The sequence below is a fragment of the Sinohyriopsis cumingii genome, unplaced genomic scaffold, assembly GCF_028554795.1.
Source record: "Sinohyriopsis cumingii isolate HCF-2022 unplaced genomic scaffold, ASM2855479v2 utg000360l, whole genome shotgun sequence".
Classification (NCBI taxonomy): Eukaryota; Metazoa; Mollusca; class Bivalvia; order Unionida; family Unionidae; genus Sinohyriopsis; species Sinohyriopsis cumingii.
In genome coordinates, this window is record NW_028315892.1 from 1,777,131 (window position 1) to 1,802,094 (window position 24,964).

At 36.2% G+C, this 24,964-nt stretch overlaps 1 long non-coding RNA gene across 2 annotated transcripts; it reads right to left on the reverse strand.

The window, feature by feature from the left end:
• Window positions 1-988: 988 nt before the first annotated feature.
• Window positions 989-19,775, reverse strand: LOC149774248 (uncharacterized). Of its 2 annotated transcripts, XR_016416898.1 has the most exons (8): window positions 18,878-19,775; window positions 18,247-18,368; window positions 14,287-14,401; window positions 3,558-3,647; window positions 2,509-2,705; window positions 1,856-2,011; window positions 1,554-1,660; window positions 989-1,101 (listed from the first exon to the last, which is right to left on the reverse strand). It is a non-coding gene; the product is annotated as an uncharacterized LOC149774248 (long non-coding RNA). The 2 variants fall into 2 exon arrangements; XR_016416899.1 differs by lacking the exons at window positions 14,287-14,401; window positions 18,247-18,368; window positions 18,878-19,775 and adding an exon at window positions 3,986-4,983 and having other exon boundaries at window positions 3,558-3,674.
• Between the last annotated feature and the right edge of the window lie 5,189 nt (window positions 19,776-24,964).

A 24,964-nucleotide genomic window follows, 5' to 3' on the forward strand; every position in this document is an offset into this window, starting at 1 on the left:
GATTGAAATGCAAGAACTGTAGTACGGAATTAGTGTTGGTTCTGGATCGTAGAATGGAATTGTGTGTGTGTGATTGGATTTTTAACGTAGCTTGAATAATTTTTCAGTCATATTGCTACGATGTCTGCAGTGTGGCAGTTTATAGTGATGTATAGCACTGGGACATCATGCTGCAAACATGTAGTATGATGTTGTACCCAGTCACATTATCCTGACACCAGGCCGATCAGTCCTAACACTAACCTCTTAATGCTGAGCGTCTAGCGAGGTAGCTGTTAATACCATTTTTGTAAGTCTTTGGGATGACTTGGCTGGGGTTTGAACCTCCCGCTTCTGAGGCGCACGCTCTAACCACTAGGACACCGGAGTGGTCAGAATGGAATTGTAACAATTACAATGGAAGCAATTTGTATTATGCTTGTTGGGCATTCCTCACTGATGGCTGTCAGTGACATCATCATTGGAATGGGTAACAGCCACATTTTGTAAGAACAAGGTGTAGTTGGTGAACAATACAGACACTTTTCTGCCATTTCCACTGGCATCATCTCATATAATGTTATTTAAAAAAACTTCCTACAACATACTCACAACATATAAAACCTATATGCAAATCTGATGAAAGCTGCTTGTGTTTCTGAAACACATATTCCATACTGGTGGCAAGAATGTCCAAATCTACATTACAAAAATGAAAACATTACCATCCATCTAGGAGTTGCAAATGTATGAAATCCTCTTGGTGGGTAGTTTTACTAACAGGCTTTACAGCAGGGCCTTCCATTAGATTTAAATGTGGCAGGTATGTTGACAAAGTAGGGTGGGGGGTTGGGGGGACCTACCCCAATGGGGATAATTCATTTTTTTTTTAAAGTAGCATGGTGTAAAGTAAAAGTAGATGGGCTGATAAGGAATCCACTGAATTTACAGACTAAAGGTTCAGACATTTGTTTTTAAGAGAAAAATGAAAGAAGGAAACAATGCAACATATATTTTAATATGACTTTAATGTTTATTTTCTAGATTTAATTAAGATTATGAATCAGAATCAGTCTCCAACTCCACTGTAAAGTTTATCTATTACTTCTTCTGCTCAGGCACCTGCAAATTAAAACAAAATTGTAATGCTTAAATAAAGTCATATCATCTCAGCACTAGTTACATATGCAGAAGTCATGTTAATCAGCATTATAAAAATGTATGAAATTTTCTTCACTGCACTTGTGCTTCCATTACTATCATTAAGCCATGATACAAGATAACTTTGCACTTACTTGTCATTTCTGACAAGTGGATGGTGCAATCAATTTGCACAAAGATGAATTTATTTCATCCAAATATTTCATGTGAATAAAAATTCCAAATGGAGGCACTTATCCGATCAGACAAGATATATGCATACCGTAGTTAGCTGGACTCTAGCTCTGATAGTCCTGGGCAATAGGATAAGCTGATTTTGTTATCAGTTTAGAAATGCATCCGCTTTGCAAATACTATGCTTTAAAAGACGAAACTGAATCCAATATTGATGAAATAAGAGTCATTTGGATTACCTTGTTTTTTATCATTCTGCGTTGGTTGGGTGCATATTTGAGGGTCTCTGATATGGTCTCTTCCATTCCATTTGCCTTTGCTTTGCCATTATTTTTCAAGCAGGCTTCTGCAAGAGTAATACAATGTTTTAAAATAAGTTTCACAACAAAGGATGCATTGCATTTTTCTAAATGCCAGCAATAATCAATGGAATATTTTAAAACATGTACTTTGAAATGTGGTCTCAAGTTACTTTATCAATTCATTTAAAAATCTCTGGCAAGTCACATGAAAAACACAATTTAAATCAAGCCATACTTACTTATCAAAACCTGACATATCACAAGCTCTTGAATGTTTTTTCCCTTTACGTCCCTTTGGACTATACTCTGGCCAGTCTTTTTGTTTTAAGCTTTTTCATCATCCTGCAGACACTATCCCCAATTGTAAACCTGCCACGGGAGCTCAAGTAGCATATCTGAAAATAATAATAATAATATTACTATTTTTTGATTTTGATATTATTATTAGTAGTAGTATTTCATGATCGATGTGACAAAATATGCTTGTATATAGTTATTTTTTGCGATGGTTTTGCAAGCAAATTTAATTTCTCTAACTTGAAAAAAATTTGATAACATTAACTATGGAACACAATGTACTAATAGCAATTATAAACCAAATTAACCACCGTGAATCTATTAACTTCATAAATGACATTCACTCAAGGATTGAATTAAAGTAGCCACATAATATGTAATAGTGTATATGTAGTAAAATACCTGTTACATGTTCATCTCTAAACATGTTTTGGCCTACATCCGTAAGACAAAACAGCTGACCACTACATGTTCACCCCACCCCCAAAAATAATTATACAGGCACTGCAGAACTTGCATAATGCATATTGAGGTTCACAACAGCAAATAAAGGTTATAACAGTTTTTTTAAATAGAAAATAAAGCCCCAATTTACCATCTTCTTGGAGAGTTTGGGATTCTCCTCCAGCCTCTGGCAAAGGCCCTCTAGTTCCTCCACTGAATCACATGGCATTGCAAGAATTTCTTCTCTATATTCTGTGTCTGGGCCTTGTGTATGAACTTGGAGGGCCAGCTGCTCCAACAAATTCTCAATATTTGTGTCCAGTTTCATAAGGACATTGAACTGGAAATCTGTAACAGATTTGTGATGAAATTAGTTTTGAAAGATAAAGATCATTATTATAAACTCCTTATAAAGATCTGTACAGTGAACATGGGTTTAACAATGAAAAATATTTATGGAATGAAATACATGGTTTTTGTACAGTTTATATGAAAACTTTTCCCTATAATCCTTTATGTTTTTATTCCCTGGATATGTTGTTTCACTGCTGGTGTCTGTAAAGTCTGCATTCAATGTAGATGGCTTAGGCGTCTGACTTACACAAGACAATGGTATACATCAGAAGGAAAAATAAAAAAACCAATGGAATGATGAACAGTCGACACATCAATGAAAAACAATTCATTGTTTATTTGCACAAATATGTCTTGAACAGTATGTTTTATGACCTATAATTTAATTAATTAACATCTCACAATGTTCTGAAATAACAGTATCTAAGCTACAAGAGCTTGTGCTTTCATGTCATAATCTTCCATTTTGCAAACAAATTTTGATGTTGAATCAATGTATATGACCTTAGCATTGAACACTAACATTCAAAATGTTTACAAGATGACAAGACTATTATCAACTGAAGTGACAACAAACCAATGAGTTTTACGTGCATTGAACATAAGCATTTTTAAATGCTACAAAATGTGTTTTTAGTGTACGGCCACAAATTACCCAACATTTTGTCAAACATAAAACAGTTCTACTACCTTAGATGAGAATTAAATTCATAAATACAGTGTATAATTGACTTACTCATATTTAGAGAGCTGTAAATGAAATAAGAGATTATATAAAAGTCAACACCTGTAGTATTTGTTTCATTATTCTATAATGTACATTTTTTTTCCATCCTCAATACTTACTACTTGCAGAGGAACTGGCAGAGAGAAATCTTTATATTCTCCACTCCAGAGTGGATGGGGATGGTGATGGTGTTGTCCTTCTGGATGCAGCTAAGAGCATAAAGATTATCACTACTCCTTAATTGCAGTAAAAAAGAAACAAAGAAATCAGACTGGATTTTTTGGCATGTAAACAAAATGCATACTGGTTGCAATGACCACTGTATATAAGGCAGTGATACAATATATCACAAAATGCATTCTTTTTTAGCGAAACATCTAATCTCATATATACAGCATCATGAGTAAGTAAGTACTCTTAAACACATCTTATTAAACAGACAGAAAAATGATGAAATTTATACATACTTTTGATAAGGAATTTCCAATTGTGGCATGGTATAAAAGCAATTGATAAAAAGAGACCAGATAAACTAAATAGAACATACCAGCAGAATAAGAGGAAATCTTGGAGTCTGCAAAATACTCTCCATTTCAGGAGGTTTTGGATGAGATGGCTGACCAGAAAGGTTTCCACTTGAGATTTTCATCTTTTTTCAGTTCTTCATTTTCATCTGAAATATCAATGAGAACTTGTAAATACTGTATGAGTCCTTGAATACACTGACTCCTTGTGACATACAGGGCTTGCAGAACAATCGCTAGCAATATTCACCACTTTTAAATCCAGCTGGTGAATTTTCACCATGAAATGCATCCGAATGCAGTGAATAATCCTGGACTAAAGACAAAATAGTGTACAGAAATGTGCAATAAATTAGTCAAGCTCCAGATAAAACAAAGATATGATTTATCTCTGATTCATAATGACTTTTCTTGTGCTACTCATTTTACCAATGCAAATTACATTGAATTTTGTAAATTAAATGGTACAATTAAGATATGTATGTCAAAAGATTACTAATCTTCAGCTTTCCAATTAATGCTAAACACAAGTATCAAGTCATGTATTCAGTCTCTCACCACCAATAAATGCATTTTTAAGTAATCATCCTAGAGTGCACCAAAGTCATGTGAACTTGATCCAATTCCAACATTACTGCTGCTTGAGTGCTTAGATCCAGTATTGCCTTCACTAACTGATGTTATTAATACCTCTCTCTCATCAGCATAATTTCCATCATTTTTCAAAACTCCCACTGTAAAACCTCTGCTGAAGAAACTAACACTACACCATAACGATTTAAAGAACTACTGCCCGGTTTCTAATCTCCAGTTCATATAAAAAATCTTGCAAAAGGTTATTCAATCCCAGCTTGCATCTTGTCTGAATTCAAACAGTCTTTTTAGCAATGTACAATCTGCATATCGCCCTTGCCACAGGACACAAATTGTGTCTGCAAATAGATTACACTCCAGCCCAGTTGATCTATGTTGTGGTGTTCCACAGGGGTCTGTTCTTGGACCTGTTCTCTACACTCTATACACTCAGCTGCTCTCAAGTGTCATAGATCATCATCCAGTGTCTCGTCAATTGTACACTGATGACACCCAAATATACAAATCTAGTCACCCAACTGAAGTTGATGCTACCATCCAAGGTGTAGAGATGTGCATTTCTGATGTGAAATCATGGATGACTTGTAACAAGCTGTAGATGAATGATGATAAAACTGAGGCCATTCTGATTACAACACAAAGACTTTCTCATTCACATCCTTTACCTCACACAATAAATATCAGCAACACCAACATTAAATTCACACAATCAGTACAAAACCTAGGTGTTACTCTGGACAGTACTCTCACATTGCACCAACATGTCATGAACATATGCAAGGCTGCATATCTTGGGCTGAGACGCATCAGCTCCATTCTCAGATATCTTTCAGTTGATGCCACTAAAACACTTGTGTGTTCATTACTACTTTCAAGACTGGACTATGGTAACTGAATTCTGTCTGGTTCATCTTAATATCTACTGCAGAGACTTCAAAAAGTTCAAAACATAGCTGCTTGGATCATACTTAGAGTACCACAATCAGAGCACACCTCCCCGCTGCTCTGTACCCAACACTGGCTATCCATTCGATCCAAAATCAAACACAACATTTGTTCTCTGTGCTACGTTGCACTGACAGACTCTAGTCCAACATACCTATCCGACCTCACCTATGTGTACACACCAGCAAGATACTTACACTCCTCTTCCGACAATCATATACTCATTATTCTCACTATGAAAACAAAGTCACATGGACAGCATTCTTTTGCATACCAGGGCCCAGCAACATGGAATGAATTGCCCACTGAACTTAGACACAAAGACGCACTGATCCCATTCAAGAGTGCTCTCAAAACTACTTATTCTGACTGCAAAAACAAACCTAATGACTTAATAATGTTAACTACCTTAAATATTCTCAGCATATTTTTTTATGTTTTCTAATTTCATGGTGTTTGTTTTTGTAATCATATCATTGTGTATGTTTTTATGTTGTCTAATGTTGCAAAGCGCTTAGAGCTTCTAACGATTAGGCGCTATACAAAGTCCTCATTATTATTATTATTATATTTAGCTTGGATGAATATTTTTTAAATCAGTGGCGATAACTAAAACAATGGGATTTTGTTTTATGATCATAAAAGTATGTTGGACACCATACATGATGTACAATGCTGTCTGACATTTCTATGCACCTAAGGTTTCCATCTCACATATTAAAGCAAAATGAATACCGAATTTGACAGATTGACGAAAATAAAATAAAGCAATGCTTACCATTTGAAAAGAGGCAATTGTCACTAGAATATTCTATTCAAAATGATATTAATTTTGGACACAGGGGATACCACCCCCATGTTTTCCTGACTCGTGATATGTCGGCCTATTCTGTGCACAGCTTTAAAAGATGTAATGTTTATCCATCGAGCTACAGAAATGAAATTTACAGTAGACTGTTTCTGTCAGCAGTTAAGTTGAGTAATTAGGTCAGGTTTATAGCTAGTTTACAAAATTCAATGTAGAATGCCAATAAATGACAAGATATATTTTTGCAAACTAAAGTGATCTTGAAAAAAGATTAGTAAAGTTTAACATTTTATAAAAAATAAGCTATTATGTGGAAAAGAAACAACAATGAAATAGGATGCAATGTGTTTACGTCTAGTTTTGGAAGGTACCGTCTCTAAGGTACCGTCATAATTGTACCGTAGTTTAATGGGTGGAAAGGCCATAGAAAGGTAAGGGCAGTGCGGAGACCATCGAGTATGTTCCAGAATAGCTGAATCTTTGTAGATACATAGATCCATTCGTAACTCCAGTCCGCAAGCGAAACACTGTACTTCGTATCCCACTCCTGACTCAGGTCCGAAGTAGACAAATCCTGTTCTAGCTAAAACATACGAAGAAGGTAATCCTTCCCTATCCGTAGGCCATTTTTGAAACGTGTCCAATCGATGGGCACAATCACAATAGTCAGGTAAGAAGACTGGAAAATGGTAGGGTTTGAACTTGGAGTTCTCACTGGATTTCTCACTCGATTCTTGCTGTGGCGAAGTCATCCTTCTGGTGGGTGGCTATCCTCTTACAACCAATGTTTTATACCGTCATGTCCATACGGTAAAGTAAAGTGGGTGGGAAGCCGCACTCGCTTCTGCTACACGGTTTGATAGACTTTTTCCAAGGGTTGACTGACGATGTGGTGTGTGGGTAAACGTACAATCTTGTTGGATTGATAGGTGGTCAGTTTCTCTAGACTGCAAGGCTTCTTTCAATACGCCAAAGTTGACCACTCGACTGGTACGATAATTCAGAGTAAGTCCTTTCACTTTACACTTCGTGTGCACTTCTCCTTGTTTGTCCTGGTATTCGTAGCCGTAATTTTTTGGACCGCCACTGACGAAACTTAGAATCTTGTCATTGGGGTGCTCGTCTGTCCAGGCTCCTAAACGGTCTCCTTCGATGTCAGGGTGCTGTTGACTCGGGTGATCGAAATAAATGCAACTGTCCATGTCAAAGTACAGGACACGTTCCCCTAACAGTTCTAAAGCTTCATACAATTTTAAGCGAGCATGAGCTGTCACGTAAGCTGCAATGATGACATTTCCAAAGGGGTCGTCTTGTACAAAGTTCAGATCTTCGTAATTCACCAAGATCAAATCCTCACGAACGACGTCCACGTGTTTCATGAATTTGGCTTTGTCGTGAATCATCTGAAAGTAGCGGGAAGGTTCGGTCAAATACTCCATCTTGGGTAACACGGTCATTGTGCCATTTTACCCCACAAGCAATTTAACATCACTTTGGCAAACGATCGCCTGCCTTCGTTTTTCTCGATGTGATCTAAAGTAATGCCTTCTTGTGCCCAGAATTTCTCTCTGAATGTCTTTTGGTCTTCGGGAGTGTGACACCAGGACAGATAGCCACTGGCTTCTCGCTTCAGTTTCAAAAAGGCATCCATGTAGCCTGCGAAAATGCCTTTTTGCGTGGGGTCACCCTTGTGATATTATTGTGTCTTTGGAAAGTGGCAAATTTCGTACACTTCTAACAGTTGGTATCCCATATTCAGAGCTTTGAACAATTCTACGCTGACCCATGTCCCCGTCAAGGCCTTGGCAATGGTGAGGTAAGATGGGATGGTATAGGTTCGTGGGAGGCAAAACTTTGCACTTGATCAAGCCTTCGTATTGTCGAATATTTTTTAGGTCGATGTGTTCGGTGAACAATTGTGGGTGCCCTGCAGTAAAGCAACAATATTTGCACACGTAGGGATACAGTGAACACACGTCCAAGTATTTGATTTCTTCTCCTTTCTCTTCGTCAGCTTGGTACAGCAAACAGGTGGCATTGGTCCTTCCTCCGTACAAACTATCCCTCGGGTTCAGGGGGTCCATGAACTGGTAACTTTCCATGAGGCGTTTAAACTCAGGATCGGTGTTCAAACGGTGATCATATTGGTGTTCCCACATTTCCACCACTTGGTATCCTTCCTGTTCTAACTTTAGGCGTCGCTGACAAACGGCCTGGTACAAGTCTTCCATGGTTCGTTGTAAAAACTGATTTTTAGTGCCACGGTCAGGGTAACAGACAGAACATCCGTGAAATAGGCAACCGTTAAACTCGTACACGATCTTGGGGTTTTCTAAGTCCTAGCCATCGACCGAATGCGTTCCGATGGTCTTTTCGCCCCCTCTATTGCGGGCATGCTGAATCCATTTGTCTTCCTTGTCGCACAAGTAATGCAACCAGCGTGGGGCTTTGACCGAGTATTGACGTTTGACATAGTTGGTCGTTTGAGGACTGATGACAGCCACAGTGTTTTCAGGCATGAATCGTTGTCGGTAGACTAAGGAACACGCTTTGGCAATGGTGCAAGCTTCTTTCAAAGGATCAACCCCTCCGTGTTCCATGAACAGTTCTCGAAATTTTCCACAGCATCGCCGTAAAATGTCCACGTCGGAATGACGATACTTTAGCATTTCTTCCTGAAAGTCGAAAGGGTTGGAGGCGTGAGCCTGGTACCAAGCGTAGAAAGTTTCTCGTTCGGTACGCATGTTGTCAGGGTCGTAATAGTGAGCCTGAGGCAAATGGGGTAGAACGGCATGTTGATTGGCTTCTGTATTGAAAAAGTGTGGAAAGTACCCTTTAGCCATTTCTGTCATTCCAAACATTTTAGGCATTCGACTCAAAGGCATGGCTAAGTAGCTCATCGAATCTTTAAATTGCACTTGTCCCACTTGCATGAAAATGATTTTGGCTCCGTTCAAAGTGACTTTAGGAAGCTCGGTGCCACGTTCCGTATAGTATCTCAAAAGAAACTGTCCATCGTATCTGGAGAAATTGTGAGCCATCACTGTGGCATGGTGATGACATTCTCCATAATAATGTTCGATGTCCTCTTGGCTCCACGTCTTGTCGATGGGTTCTAAGACCCATTGTGTGAAATCGGCTAGTGTGTTTGGTCCTTGAAAGATTTTTTCACGCCCTCCAGGAATCTTACTGCAGTGAGGGCAATAACTCAAGATAGGTTCTTGAATGCACTTCTCGCACGCTCGATGAGCCACGCAGAAATTAGGAATGTGAATACCGGTCTCTTGCATGCATTCGAAATCGAAAAGGATGAAATTGCCTTTCTTCTTCTTGTGACCATCCTCTTTCTCTGGTTGGGATTGGTATTTTTGCACGTAGCATTGGTGTTCCAAGTCCACGATGCAGTGACAAATGTGACATTTTTTCTTTCCTGAACATACGTGTACCTTGGTACTGTTGGTACATAGACCTTGTCCACACATTGGGCACAATCTCAGGAGTTGACAAGCACATTTCTTCTGTGAACCTTGCGTCTTCAGATGTTGTTGGTAACAGGCAGGGCTGACAAATGTGCGCAGAAAAGCAGGACAATGCACTGGTTCTTGCCCTTCGCTCAGACAGGGTTGAGAGGCCAAACATCCTGAGCATTTCGATCCACAATGTTTGTGTTGCTCTCGATTATTATAACCATAGTCACATTTCTCACATTAATATTTGTATCCCAGGAATCCAGTGATAGTGGTAATGGTATCGAAATGGTCATCGTGATGATAGAGGTGAATGTGTTTTCCATCCTTAAAGTCTTTCCCTCGAAACAACAGAGACCCGCGCACTTCTTGAGGGTGCACTTTCAAGGTGTATCGTGGAGCTAGGGCATCTTGCAATTTTTGCATCTCAGGAATGCCACAGGGTGTGTCTTTGGACAGGCCTGCTTGTTGTAACAGAAGTTCCGCTTCATTTCGTTGTTTGGCTAGGTTCGATTTTCGAATGTTCTCCCAGGCTCTTTTCCATTCTACCGTGTCGTTCTTGTCGGCATAGGTTCATCCCACCACGATGGCTCGGGCTAAACACATGTGGTGTTGAAAATTGTTAATTTGGACAAGACTTGTTTTGGTAATGCGAAGGTTGTTGACCAATAAGGTCTTTCTGCGTTGTCCGGTCCCTTGAGGAGGAGAGACGTGGGTCATGTCCAGTGTGGCTTTTCCATCGGTGATGTCAAACTGGTCATTAGATTGTTGCACGTGTTGAATCTTGTCCATGACTTTAGAAGTGGTCAATACTGCAGGGCTGCTAAACTCGATCCAAACAGGGGATTTCAAGCCGTCATGTTGTATGGAAAGTCTCAAGCGATCATCTTCTTTGGGTTGACATTGTCACTTGAGTGTGGTGAGCAAAGAATCCCACATGTCGGTGATGAACCCTTCTGCTTTCTCTAACGTTACTTCATACTTAAAATCTTTAAACTTCACTGTGTATTTGTAAGCCGTAGTTCTAAATTTTCTACAGGGACGCTTTTCCGTCTCTCGAATGTCATAGTACTTTTCAGGGTTGACTAAGGGTGGTAAACTTTGTTTAGAGGGTTTGGATTCTGGTTCACTCATGTCCTCTTCAAAATCACTGGCATGAATTTGTGCCAAGACTTCAACCCTGGTACGAGGTGATAGATCACGTTTCTGCCTCTTTCTTTCTTCTTCTTTCTTCTCAAATGAATTGGATCATTTCATCTCGATAGCAAAAAGTCAAATGACTAAAGTTTAAACACCATGGACTAATTTATAGTCATAGCAGATCAGCGTATATAAAGGGCATGTGTCTTGTCCTTTCACTATTCATTTCACTCTCAAACCGAGCACAACGATGGAAGAGGCTACCCAGATCGAACATTTCATCAGAGCTTTGTGAGGGGTCATTAGAAAATTCTTTTCAGACCAGCCGAGGGACTACTCTCCTTCCTTTCGAGATAAAAGTCAAGATACTTGCTATATCTGTCAGAAGAAAGGGCATTGGTCTTCAAAGTGTCCAGACCGTCAAAAACAGAAAAAAAGGGGTTAGAAGAGACAAAAGTCAAGATACCTGTTATTATTGTCAAGAAAAAGGACATTGGTCACCAGACTGTCCAAAAAAGAAACAAGAGGAGTCAGAAGAAGAGAGGGATTCTTCAGAGGAAGAGGAAGAAGAAGAGGAAGAAAACAGACAGGTGAAGAAAAAGAAACAGGTGAAGAAAAGAAGGGAAGAAAGTGAGGAGGAAGAGGAGGAAAAGACTGTGACGGTGAAGAAATTAAAAAAACAGAGAGAGTGAACAATGAGACAGAAGAAGTCTATGAACTTTTTAAAGTGCTCTGTTGTGAATTGTAAATTGTAAATATTTATAAAAGAATAAATTAATTATAAAAGGTAAGTGTCTTTGGGTTTTGATTTTAAAATAAGAACCTACACTCACGCACACTCATACACAGACACGTACTATTGGGTAAAATGTTTTTTTTTTTTAGCTATTGGCCATTGAAAGTCTATTTCTTTTCGAGAGACGTGGGTGGCCCTGAAAAGGGTCTTTTTTGGTGTAAGGGGTGAGTTTAAACAATCAACTTTAACTGTCTTAAGCCTTTGCCACGGCCAAGGCCTACTTCTGGACTGCGTACTGTTGATGATGATTTCGTTGAAATCACTAAGGGTGGTGCGGTAGGCGTAGTCACAGGGTTGAAGTGTTTAGCTCGGGAAGGTCATGATCTCTTCGGCTGTAATAAAGAAGTCTGATACATTTGTTTCAGACTTCTTAACTCCGCTAAAATGTCTAACAGTACCGTGACCGTTTGATTTTGACACCCTTGTTTCTTTGCTGCTGCTTCTTCTTCTTCTTGTTTTTTTCTTACCTCTTCTTCTTGCTGCTGTTGCTGTAGGAGAAAAGCTTGTTCCGCTTCCTTTTGCTGTTGTATAAATTTCTCCAATTCTTCTTTCTGTCTCTGTCTAAAATTTTCCATGTGCGGTAATGAAGGAGAAAGTGACGAAGGTTCAGGAACAAATTCTTGCGAAGTAAAAAAATCCACAAAATCCCAATTCACCTCTTCTGAAAGTAAGTCCGGGTTCCCTTGGGTAGTCTCCATCGCTGGTGCACCCCAACTGATCATTTTCTGAGTTTCCGTCATGTTGAAAAACTGTTGCTTAGATTGACTGCGCACAGGCGCTAGCGAATCTATAAAGACTATGTGACATCACAGACTGCTCTCTTCGGATTGGACGTGGACTGACTGAATTTTGTAAAGCGTGTTTGGATTGGTCAACAAACTCAATCCGTTTCAATCCTTCCTCTCCCTATAAATAAGTACAGTTCACTGCATTCCTTCACCTGTTACTCGGCACCCCAACATGTGGACCGACGTACAATCTTCAACGCTTGTGTCTTCGATGATGTTCCGGACGGACATACCAATGTATGTCCGATCCAACTGGACAGTTATCCACAGGACAGACACCAGCCTGTGGATGCAAAGAATCTTATGTGGAGCATCAAGGATGCCTCAAAAGAGTCTTAATCTATGGTCCTGCAGTCAGGCGCAGCCTAAGCTCAAGAAGAAGATGTCACAGATGCCCTTTATGTTAAGGGTATATTAACATAAAACCAAAGGCCCTTTTCAGGGCCATTCCTATCTCTCGAAAAGATCTTGACTTTCAATTGCCTACCCCTTTTTTTATTTTTTTGTTTAAAAAAATAATAAAAAAATAGAGACCCCTCCCTGTTTCAATTTTCGTCTGTTCCATTTTCATAGACCCATCAGGTCGGGACCTTATTAAAATAGGGTCCCGACCCTGTTCCATTTCCCCTAGTCCCTAGACAGTCCCACGATTTATTCCCCATGTTCAATGTCCCTTGTCCCTAGAGTGAATAGTTTTTTTTCTTTCTCCCATGTTAAATTCCCCTTGTCCCTAGAATGGATATTTTTTTTTCTCCCATGTTAAATTACATTGTCCCCAGAGTGGATATACCCTTTTTAACATGGAAGTTCCCTAGTCCCTAGACTGTCCCTATTCACTACTACCATTGTCATTACCAGCCTGAAACCCAATTTAATGCCATTTGTATAAATTCATTTCAAATAAATATTATGATATAGTTGAAGTGTAAAGTCAAGCAAGTATTCTGTTTACAGATTTTACATGTTAGATCTTATAGTAAAGTCATATTTTCTCTTGTTTAGTAAACTTTATTGCAACTGGTTCCAAAATAGTAAATCTTATTTAATGTTCATTCACCAGAATAGGTATTAATACAATCCTGAATTAACTGTATGGTACTAAAATATACCCTGATCTTGTGTGAGATTGTAATATACAGAACTATACCTCAAGACAACAATAATATATTGAATTTATATTATATCAAGACTGTCATGATTATGAACTCCAACTTTATTCAGGTTTTTTCATAATAAATGATCATTTTGTGCTATGGTTGAAAAGAAATCAAAGTTCAGTTTAACTCCATTCTCTCCACATTTGTCAGTTGTTAAGAGGCATACTCATCCTCAGTGTTATAGTAAAATGTAATCTTATTTGGATCAATCTTGGTGGTGTAATGTATGAATGGAGAAAGAATATTATCATCCAGATTAAAATATTTTTTATTCAGACTCTACTAAAATTTTTAGTTGGATATGGGTTACGGAGCCTGATGTGTACGAACAAAGCAATGTGTACCATGACCTTTCTAATTTAACATTTTAAGCTCCTGCAGAAGAGAGAGATTTTTTAGATCCATTAAACTGTATTAACAAAAACATTTCTTCAGTATGATTTTCCTTTACTTAGTATTGACAAAACTCATATTTTAAAGTTGTTGTTTCTTGTGTTTGGTTTGGCCTTTTATGGTAAACCAACACAAGTAAGTTATTTAGTGCCAAGGCACTTTAAGTATAGTGTCTTGCCCAAGGACACACCATGGTAGCTAACCCAGGTTGGTCCGATGATAGAATTTGAACTTACATTATTTCACAGGTCCAGAAAGCTAACCACTGAGCCACTACAGCTCCCCATCTTATAGTGGAATGCTGGTATACTTTATGATCAAGAAGGATGGGTTGGGGTATGCATGTTGCATCTGAAAAAAGTGATGGAATTTTTGTTTACATAATATTTTAGTCATACAATATGAATCATTTTTTATAGATTTAAGATGTATCAGATCAAGTTAAGAGAAATCATATTTCTGTTTCCTGGGAATGTACTAAAATTCACTGTTATTGTTTGATTTTTTGGTAGTAAGCTTACTTGGTATTTTTTTCTTTTTAACTTGAATACCTAATTTGTTAACATCCTGTCCTAAATCTTCATAGTTCTGTCTATTAAGTGACAACTGTTGATACATGTTGGGAAGTTTTTGTTTATATCTTTTGATTTTTGTGGTTCTGGAAGTTGCATTATTTGTTGTTGTATTATTAATCATTTCAGTAATTTAATGAATGCAGAGTATACTGCTCTATAAATGAAATTTAAGGGAAAATAATGTAAAAGTATGTTTCACTGCAAATATAAATTGTTTAAAATAATATATCATTTATCATATGACTATTCAATTGTGGTAACTAGTATTCCATCCAATATCTATATATTAAAATATGTCTTTTCATACAGCTGGTGATCATTTAGATATAAGTCCAATTGAACATAATCAAATTATCAATGCAGGTGTTTTTATTAGTAGTAGTATTGCAAGTATAAGTGTTAGTATTAAGATTTCATATACAGGTATGATAAGTGTATCATAATGTTTAAATGATGCTCCTTGTTACAACATAAAATATGTTCATTGAAACAAATGGTTCACTGGTAAATTGGCAGCAAAGGTCTTCACTGAATTATGTTGCATAAACTATTTTACAATAAAACATATATGATGCATCTCAGTTATGATGACTGTGAGGAGAAGGATTAATAATAATGCAATTTAAGTTATCTTCATAACATAAGTTCTAGCAGATGTGCAATTTTTATGTGGTTCATTATCAGTTTGAAACTGGTCTATGATTTCTGGATCTGGACATATCTGGTCCCTGCTGTTGTGCTGCTATGGTCTTTACATTTCATTAGGATATCAGTTACACTTGGTTTACATTTAGAACCCCATGGGATGGAATGCCCAGTTTGAAACTGAGAGAATGGTTAATTATCCATAACTCCTGCAGTTATTATTAGGTTTGATATCAAGGTCTTTCTTTAAAAGCTTTTCAACTCAGGTTCTGTTCTACCATACAGATAAATAAAGTCAAATTCAAGGCTTTCAGATTTGTCCAGTTTGTTTCATGTGTTGCGGCAGACAGACTGTATATTGCCACTGTACCATATAAATATCAGTGCTTAGTCTGCTCTCAGTTGCTGTGGTTTGATTAGTTACAAGTGTCATCACATGTGACTAATTATTGACCAATGTAATGAAACTTGTATAATTAGAAGGTTGTATTTAAAAACTCTAAAGATCTTAAATGTGTGCTAGAGGGTAGGGTTAGCAGTCATACTCCCAATTATGTTTGTGATGAACAAAAGCAGCTGCACAAATTTGAGCTTTTAGTTTGGTTCTGGTAGGGTCAAAGGATGCAGGTACATTTTGATTTTTAAAAATTAACATAATTCCCATGTAATACATTCCAAACCTAAGTATGCAATTGACTTGATAAAAGTTTGGAGATTACTGTTTAGGTTCTGTTCTTACAATACTAGATATACCTGACTACTCCATAGTGAAATGGCCAACTGTTAGTTATATAAGCCAGATGAATAATGTCAGCCATTTGTTTAAGTGTTTTCTCATTACTTTCATTTGTGTCACAGAGTTGCATGCAATATTTCTTTCTAGAATAAATTTATTTTATTTTCTAACTGTGTATTTTATGGTCTCACTGGACAGTTTATCTGGTGAATTTTCATCCAACAATGAAGATACTAATAAAAACAAACTAATGATATTTGTAGAAAGCATACATGTGAGATTTTGACTGCAGTAATCAGGTTAATTCCTGATGCATCTATTGGTTTCTATACTGAACCATCACTGCCACCATCTCCTACATTTTACATTCATTTTTTACTAGAAATAGCTATTTTCAATATTTTTCTGTGACAAGGCAACTAAAAGAATCAGTATGTGCCTTATGCATGAATAAAGTTCACTAGTACTATAACAAACTAGCATACTTTTCATCACCCCTCAACCATCAAGATTTTTTTATATTTACCTCTGTAGCAGACACAAATAAAAGTCGGCAGCTCATTTGTAGACTAAGTTACACATATGATCTCCAATGCTCATCTAACTGTGACAGGCAGTCACCAACAAGCCAACCTATTTCCATGCCTAACTCAAAGTAAGTCTGAACCACATTATAGATTTAGCTTATGTGTAAATTTATAAATGCTAGGCTTGTGATAATTAGGTTCATGCCTTCTACCTTAAAAATTAGAGGGATGTCAAAATACGAAACTATCCAGTGAGACCTATGATGTTAATTTTAATCCCTATGGGATTTGTGACATAAAAAACCCAAATGCTTTATGTATTAAAAGGTAACTAATGGGGGCAGGATCTGCAGTGAATCAATGGTTAGTATGCTAGACTCCTGATAAAAATGTTTGTGTTAAAATCCTGTTATCAAGTCAACCAGGTTACCTACTGCAATGTACCCTTGCCTTACTCCAATTCCCTCAGTACTCAGTAAACAACTAGTGTTGCTGTACATAACAAAACCAGTCCATATTGATTTTACATATTTTACTAAATCCTGACAAAAATAATTCTCTAAATAAAGAATGATTAATATGTGATGGTCTCGCATGTAATCAAACTCTTCCAAGCTTTTAATGATATGAACCGATTTATCAATGTTTATCAAATTTGCATGAAAAACTATTTCTTATTTGTCATCAAATATGTTCAATGTTTTGATCATATAAGCATTTCTGCTACATTAGATCAAAATAATCTTTTTGTCAGAAATAGAGCCCTTATAGTATTTGCAAGGTCAACCAATCAGATGCAGAATTTGAGTTTAATATGAATGAATATTTTTTTTACAAAATTGCTCTTTTGCTATATCTTGATGAGATAAATCTATTTACCAAGTCTGATCAAATTAATGAGAAATAGTTTTAAGAGCAGTAGCAAGAATGGCTAGTGAGATGTAGAACCACCACATTATATGCATAGATTTTGCTTATAGCCTCAGACATACAAGCAAATAATTAAACAAGTCAGATCTAAATTGGATCATAAACACTGTTGTGCAAATCATAAAAAACTCTGCCAATCAGATGCAAGGTCACTTCACTACCATACCTTTATCACACTCATAATAAGCATCATTGTGAAGCTTGACTATATAAGCCCAATGGCCAAGCATGATCAAACTTGAATCAGCAGTAGTGGTCATAACCTCATGTATTTGTATGCATGTTCACTTCTTCAATCTAGATCTCATTTATATAAGCATGTATTCTAAATTTAGTAAAAACTGCACCACATGTATAAATATTGCATGCGGTGGTAACATACTCAGATGAAAGATCACCTTATTATTATTAATGGTTAACACTCATCAAACTTCAAGGACAACTGAATGATTTTAGCCTATATTGTGGAAGTATGGCTTTTAGGCTGGTTAAAAAATTCAACTAATCTTATACATGATCACATGTATATACTTGGATTTTGCTCATTATTAGATTTATCCAAGATGTTGATTTAAGCCCAAAACCAAGTTTTATATAAACAAATTGATCAGAACTATGGACTCCAAAGTAGCTAATTTTTTACTGTTGAAAGTTAGAAGGGGATGTGAAATAAATAACACACTATGGACCATTACATAAACCCACTTAGCCTTTTGACCAGTTGAGATAAAATATCAACAATAATGTTAAATAAGATTGATAAATTATGTTTTCTCACATTACCTTTAGCCCTTTTCAACATGGATGGTATTTTTCTTCCACATATGTCAGCTCTTAATTAGTGGCCCTTTCCCATCATGACTGTTGTAGGTGAAACTCTCAGAATTAGGCTTTTTAATTTATATCTGTAGAAGAAAAAAAAACTATTGGTCTGCATATATCAATGTCACCATTTCTGTATTAGATTAAAATACTTTATGTGTGGGTGTGTGTGTGAGTGTGTTAATTTTAGAATTTAAGTAAACTTGTCTCCATGTGTTTATTTTAAAACTGATGATGATAACACATAACAGGTTCAATGGATAAAATGTTATTTCTTACTTCTTACAACTGCTCATTATATCTGAATTTACATTCAATGTTTGTTTTAATTAACATATTTGGGATAATGGGCAAATTATTAATTTTGTAGTTTATCATTATATCATTTACCAGTCTTTTATCATTCAAATATGTAAAATATAGTACCATTATACTGACTTCATATTCTATATGATATCCCAGCAATACATATTAAGCAGATAAGTGCAAATAAAAATGTTCAGAATGTAAAATTTACTCCAAGCTCAAAGAAGATCAGCAAAAGATAATATCCAACAAATTACCAAACAAAAAGCGAAGTTAACGCAGTTACCTTTATTATGATGTCTCCAACACCAACGGTACTGTACAGCTACGTCTTCTGAGTTTTACCGTCATCTTGTCTTTCAAACCAGAATTAATTTCTTGAGCTCTTACAAAATGAAGAAACTTTTAAATACTATAATTTAAGCAGCTTCTTTACATGCCATCAGATAAATTATGGCAGTGTTATGTCTTTCAGCACAACGCAACTTCACATTTGGACGGCGCGCTGTGTGGGCATCGCCGACGCAGCAACTGACATGAATTCTCTATTAGCAGACAATGATTCGGAATAAATCCTTCGCAAATCTAACATTCTCGATTTTTCATAGTTCCACTTTTCATTGTTGCATCTGTTTGATTGTACAATTGCTAATGATGTTCAATGAATCAAGTTCAATTCATCTGCTGTCTGAAATCCCGGTTCAGTTGGTATTTTCTTCCGCGCATGATGCCGTGTAAATAAAAGATACGGTCGACATTCAAAGTGGTTTAGGTCAATTTATTATTTTCCTTCATTAAGGTCATTTGCAGAAAGTGTTTCGCTAGGGTGAGAAAAAAAAATATAACAAAAAGAAAACTTTCTTTTCCAACGCTAATACTGTATATGTTTCAATTTGTGATTGATGCTATAAATAAAAAAAAATAATAAAAAAGCATTTTAGCCCGTGGCTTCGGCACGGCACTCGTTTTTGTGGGTTTTTTAAAATGTTGTTAGTGTTGTTTTGGGGGTTTTTTTTGTGTGTGTGTACCACACTAAGAAACATACCAGGTATTAGGCCTAACGTAGGAAAAGAAATTATCCTCTATTTATTACTATTCTTACTGTCAAATGACGCAAAAGTGATCAAATTGCTATTAAGATTTTGTTTTGTTTAATACTTACCGCTCGTTTTCCTCGAGATAAAGCAGCCACTTCAAAATGATTATAAAATCTGTGACAGATGAAAAACGTGGTTTAAATAATTCGTAATCGCCTGCCTTAAATACTGTAGGAATTTGCTAATGTATTTCATGGCCCTCGTTTGAATAGATACCAACGATCATGTATATCGACCAAAATTTGTATATTCCTGCCCACAATCATGTATTTTGTATTAAACCGTATATTACACGAGCGCTCTGTGGCAAACTCGGGGGGGGGGACTCTATTATACCTGCTGTATCAGTTGAGAAATATATCGAACAGATCAGGCCCCAATACTCTCGCTCTGAAAAACATTAAAATAATTATATGCAGAATATCGGTAGGTCTCACTCTTGCCGAAAATGTCAGCACCATATATATTTTGCAAGTAATGTAATGGGTATGATAACACACACACACACACACACACACACTTTTTTGGGGGGGTGGGGGCACAGGAGAGATGCCCCCATTTCCAAAAAAAATAAAAAGTATTTGATGTTTGTGTATTTCCCCCTCAGATGTGTTCTACGTTTTATTAAAACAAAATTTTATATAAAAAATTTAGTTTTTAGAATTTTTTATGGGGTATTTATGTTTCCATAGTGTTATCTAAAGGGTTGTTCGTCCGAGTCTGGTTTCCCTCACCTTGCTCGAAGTTCATTCCCTTGAAATGTTTTGTAACCTTTGCTATATGTCGCCTAGGTCTCAGTGTTTGCTATATGTAATGGTGCTATATTGTGTGTATGCTATATTTTCTTTATGTTTGAGACAGCAAGTATAGATCAAATATCTTTCCCAGTTGTATTTCTTCCTTTATGATGTTATATTGTATCTTTTAATTTGTTTTATGGTTTTCTAATTTTGACGATGGAATGGTGTACTATTTAGATTTTGTTTAAAAAAAATAATTTCCTATTTTATTATTCGAGTGATAATATGTGTCGTTCCTCATAATAGTTTTTAAAGATGTTGATAGGTAGGTTTCGCTCGATCCAAGGTTCACGCTTCTTTATTCTCTATGTGTTTTTCCTGGGTCGCGTTAGGCCTCCTTTATTTAGTTTATCTGATTATGCTTTATTGAAAGATCCAAACGTATTTATGAGACCACATTATTGTATAGTGGTCAACCATGCAGTGCGGGAGAACTTAGTAGGGTTTTAAACTAAGTGTTATACAGTATGTATTTGTGTCTCTATTTTGTCTGTTTATGTTCTACATTGGGTGTTTTCAAAGACTCTTGATGGGCCTGTTCACTTTACTGAGCCCTGTGACTTAGCCCCATGATGTCATCGCCATTTACTTCCCCCTTATATTTTCCCTGTATCCCTTCCTATATATGTCTTTAGAATTTTCTTTCAGAGAAAGAAGAAAAAAAATTAAATTACAAAACTCTTTTATTTTTTCTTTCTTCCTTTCTTCCCTTTTCTCTTTTAAAAAAAAAGTTATATGGGTTTCTTTGAAATATTTGAAATAGAATTTGAAATTTTCTTTGAAATATGGCTGTTGTGGGGTGCGAGGAGGGGGTATGGGTATGGCATCAGCTCGCAATTGCGCTACGCGACCCTTCGGTCTGTAATACCTATTCCTCCCTCCCCCTCTCTCCCCCAATTCCAACATCAATTGCGTTATATCAACCTGACAGTAAGTATCTATTCGTCGTAAGACGTATTGAGTTCTTGTTGTGGTTAATATTCTTATTTTTACCACGTATCTTATTTAAAAATCTTTATCACCTGTCCACAGGATATCATCGTAGTTACTATATAGTCTATACATTTTAGAACGATTTTGTATTCTCAGTCTAAATCTATGAATAAAATGTTATTTTTGTTATGCTTATATTTTTTGCAAATTTTCATTATTAACTTTATCCTATTATGTTTAGTTTTATCACATTGGGCAATCGTATGTAGTTTGGTGAAGTTCGCTGTTTTACATAAAGGGTATTTCGGCATTATCCTCAGCATACGATGTTTGATTGTTTCTTCGCCTGTTAGCCAGGTGTTGTGCAGGTATTTAACAATTATACTTTGTGTTTTGACAGATCTTATTTTCCCCAATTTTTCCAATTTTTTGTCCAATTTACCCCCTCAGTTGTCCTGCTCTACTCTACATTTTATATTTTTGGTTACCTCCTCCCTAATCCAAGCGTGACTTTTACTTATTAAATTTTGCATAAATCTGTTTTGTCTCTATATTTTAAAATTAGTTCTCATATGTTTGCGTGGCACTTCGATTTTTTTTATATTAATTTGTTATTTTTGTATATCTCTGGTCGGTTTCTCAAGGTGAAGCCGAACCAGTAGATGTACGGTGCTTCTCACGCTGTAGCCGGGTCTGATTGCAATTTTTTTTTTCAATCTATTGATTATGTTAGTTAATTATAGTAGTAGAGGGCTCGGCAACCCCAAGCCCCCTCTACTTTTGGCCCTATATAATGTCTCTTTTTTACATGATGCATTTTATGATTCCATATATAATCTATTATTTCGTTGTCTGTTTTGTTTAAAATTGTATTATCCATATCTATGGATTTAATTATGTAGTTAATATTTGAGCATAAATAAATCTTGGCCACTTGGGCCCGCTCCATGATACGTAATGGTGCCATGGCCAGATTTTCACATTTTCTCTTATTTTATTGATAATATGTTCATAATTTTCTACAGCTTCTATTTTTTTATTACCAAAGTAAACCCGTAGAGCCTTTACAGTGTCTCTCAGTAAGTGGGGGGGGGGCGAAAATCCAGGGTGGTTGCCCCTCCAGTTAACTATTTCTAAGATTTCGTGCTTGTTGTGGTTTATTTTGGAACCCGACTCTTATAGCATTTCCCCTCTCTTATAAAGTTGTTGCAATCATATGCATGTTAGAGCATTTTTTTATTCTTTTTTAGGTTTGGTATTTGTATGCCTTGTATAATCAGGGGCGGATTAAGGCTCACTGGTGCCCTAAGCACTGACAAATCTTGGTGCCCCCCTTTTTTCCACGTACACCTGGGAAGATAACCCTAGGGTGTACCATGATCAAGAAACAGAACATCATGATCAATTTGCACTAGTTTTATCAATTTTTTTACAAATCTTCATTCTTTTTTCTTTCTTTCTATTCACCCTTTTCTCAACTTTGTGGTGTCACCTTTGGCCCTGTGTCCAAAGCACGTGCTTAGTCTGCTTAATGGTTAATACGCCCCTGCTTGTATATCTGGGTTGTTTCTTATCGTGTGACGTAGGATTTCTATTGCCATTACGTATTCTAGCATTGATAGTGGACATCCTTGTATCACTGATCGTTGTATTTCAAATTCTTTCGTGCATTTCCCGTTTATTTATCAAAGTGTGTAGGATTTTGGTCCATTTTGGAAATTGGGTCCGAAACCAAATTTTTTAAAAACATTCTTTATATAGTTTTGTTCAAATCAGTCGAAAGCTTTCTCCTGGTCGAAGAGTACCATAGCACTCATCATACCAGTTTCATTTATGTAGTTAATTATAGTTTTAATGTTTAAAATATTGTTTTGTATATCCCTCCCCCACAAGTTTGATTTACATTAATTATCTTGTTTATCCTACCCTTTACTGTATTTGTTAAAATCGTACTTAAAATCTTATAGTCCGTGTTTAAAAGTGATATAGGCCTCCAGTTTGTAATCTCGTCTCTATTCCCTTTCCCTTTGTATATAATTGTGATAACTCCCTCCCTCATAGATTTGGTCATTTTATTTTTACTTAAAACTATATTATTATACAAAGCTTTTAAGATCGGCGTCAGTTCACCGTGGAACTTTTGGTAGAATTCCACGATGAGTCCATCTTTCCCTGGTGACTTTTGTGAGTGTTGATATACTTTTTGTGATTTCTTCATCTGAGATGACATCATCACATTGGTCTCTATGTACTGCTGATGTCATCTCACAGTCGACATTTTTTAAGTAGCTGTCGATTGTGCTGAAGTATATGTTCTGTGTGGTGTGTGGTGTATAGTTCTTTATAATATTTGGAAATATTATTTAGGATATCTTCTTTTACAGTATGGGTTACATTGTTTATTTTGATATTGTTTAAAATTGTATCACCCCCTTTTCTAAATTCTTCTCGCTTATATACGTTTTTTGTCTTGTTGTAGATCTCTGTAAATTTTCCCGCCCTTATTATTCTCCCCTGATTTTCGTCTTCTTCAACGATTTTAATTTTGTCTGTCAATCTTTTTTTTTTTTCTCCATCGTCGTTTGTTGTTTTGCTTAGTTCTAATTTGAGTTCGTGTTTGTCTTTTTTTCTGGGTTTTTTCCGCTCTCTATTTGAGTACTGAATATTTATTCCTTTTATTTTGTTTTTTAAAACATCCCAATCAATTATTATATTAATATTTTCTTCATTTTTGACGGTTTCAATTTCTTTTTTTAATTATTATTTCGACATATTCTTTGTCATTTAAAATCTTATTATTTAGTTTCCATAGTCCTGGCCCACATTTTTCTATTTTTTTCATTTTTAGGTCAATAGTGAGCATGAAATGGTCTGATAGCTTTTGGCTGGTTATTGCAGTATTAATATATATTAATGGATCATAAAAATTTCCGTAAAATTTATCAATCCTGCTAGACTGGTTTAATTTATAGTTACCCAGTTGAAATCTCCCCCTATGATTAGATTTTCCATCGAATATTGTTGTAGGTAGGTATATAATTTTTCTTTAAAATTAGTTTCTTATTTCTATTAGCTGGCATGTACACATTTATAATATGCCAATTAAACATTTTAGCATGTAGCAACCGTCCCTTAAAAAATCCCCCCCCCCTCAAAACTTTCCCAGCTTTTTAAAAATATTATTGTTGCAACCAACTCTAATATCATTATTTGCAAAATTGTTGCATATCTTTATTGCGTTAAGTTTGTCTTCTACTAAAATTTTGAATTATGGCTTAATTCCATAGTGTGTTTCTTGTATCATTATTACATCAAAGTTTGTTTCTTTGGCTATTTTGTCTGCTTTCGCTTTGTCTATCCCATTGCTGTTGATAGTAGCGATCCGGAAATTTGTTTCTTCCATTTTTGCTTTACTCCCAGGTGCCGCATCACTTTTATACAGAATTTAATTGCATATATTTCAGTTAAAGTTATTATATTCCATTTTTTGTGTACACACACACCAGCACGCTCGACAAAGAGCGCTTGAGTAATATACAGTTT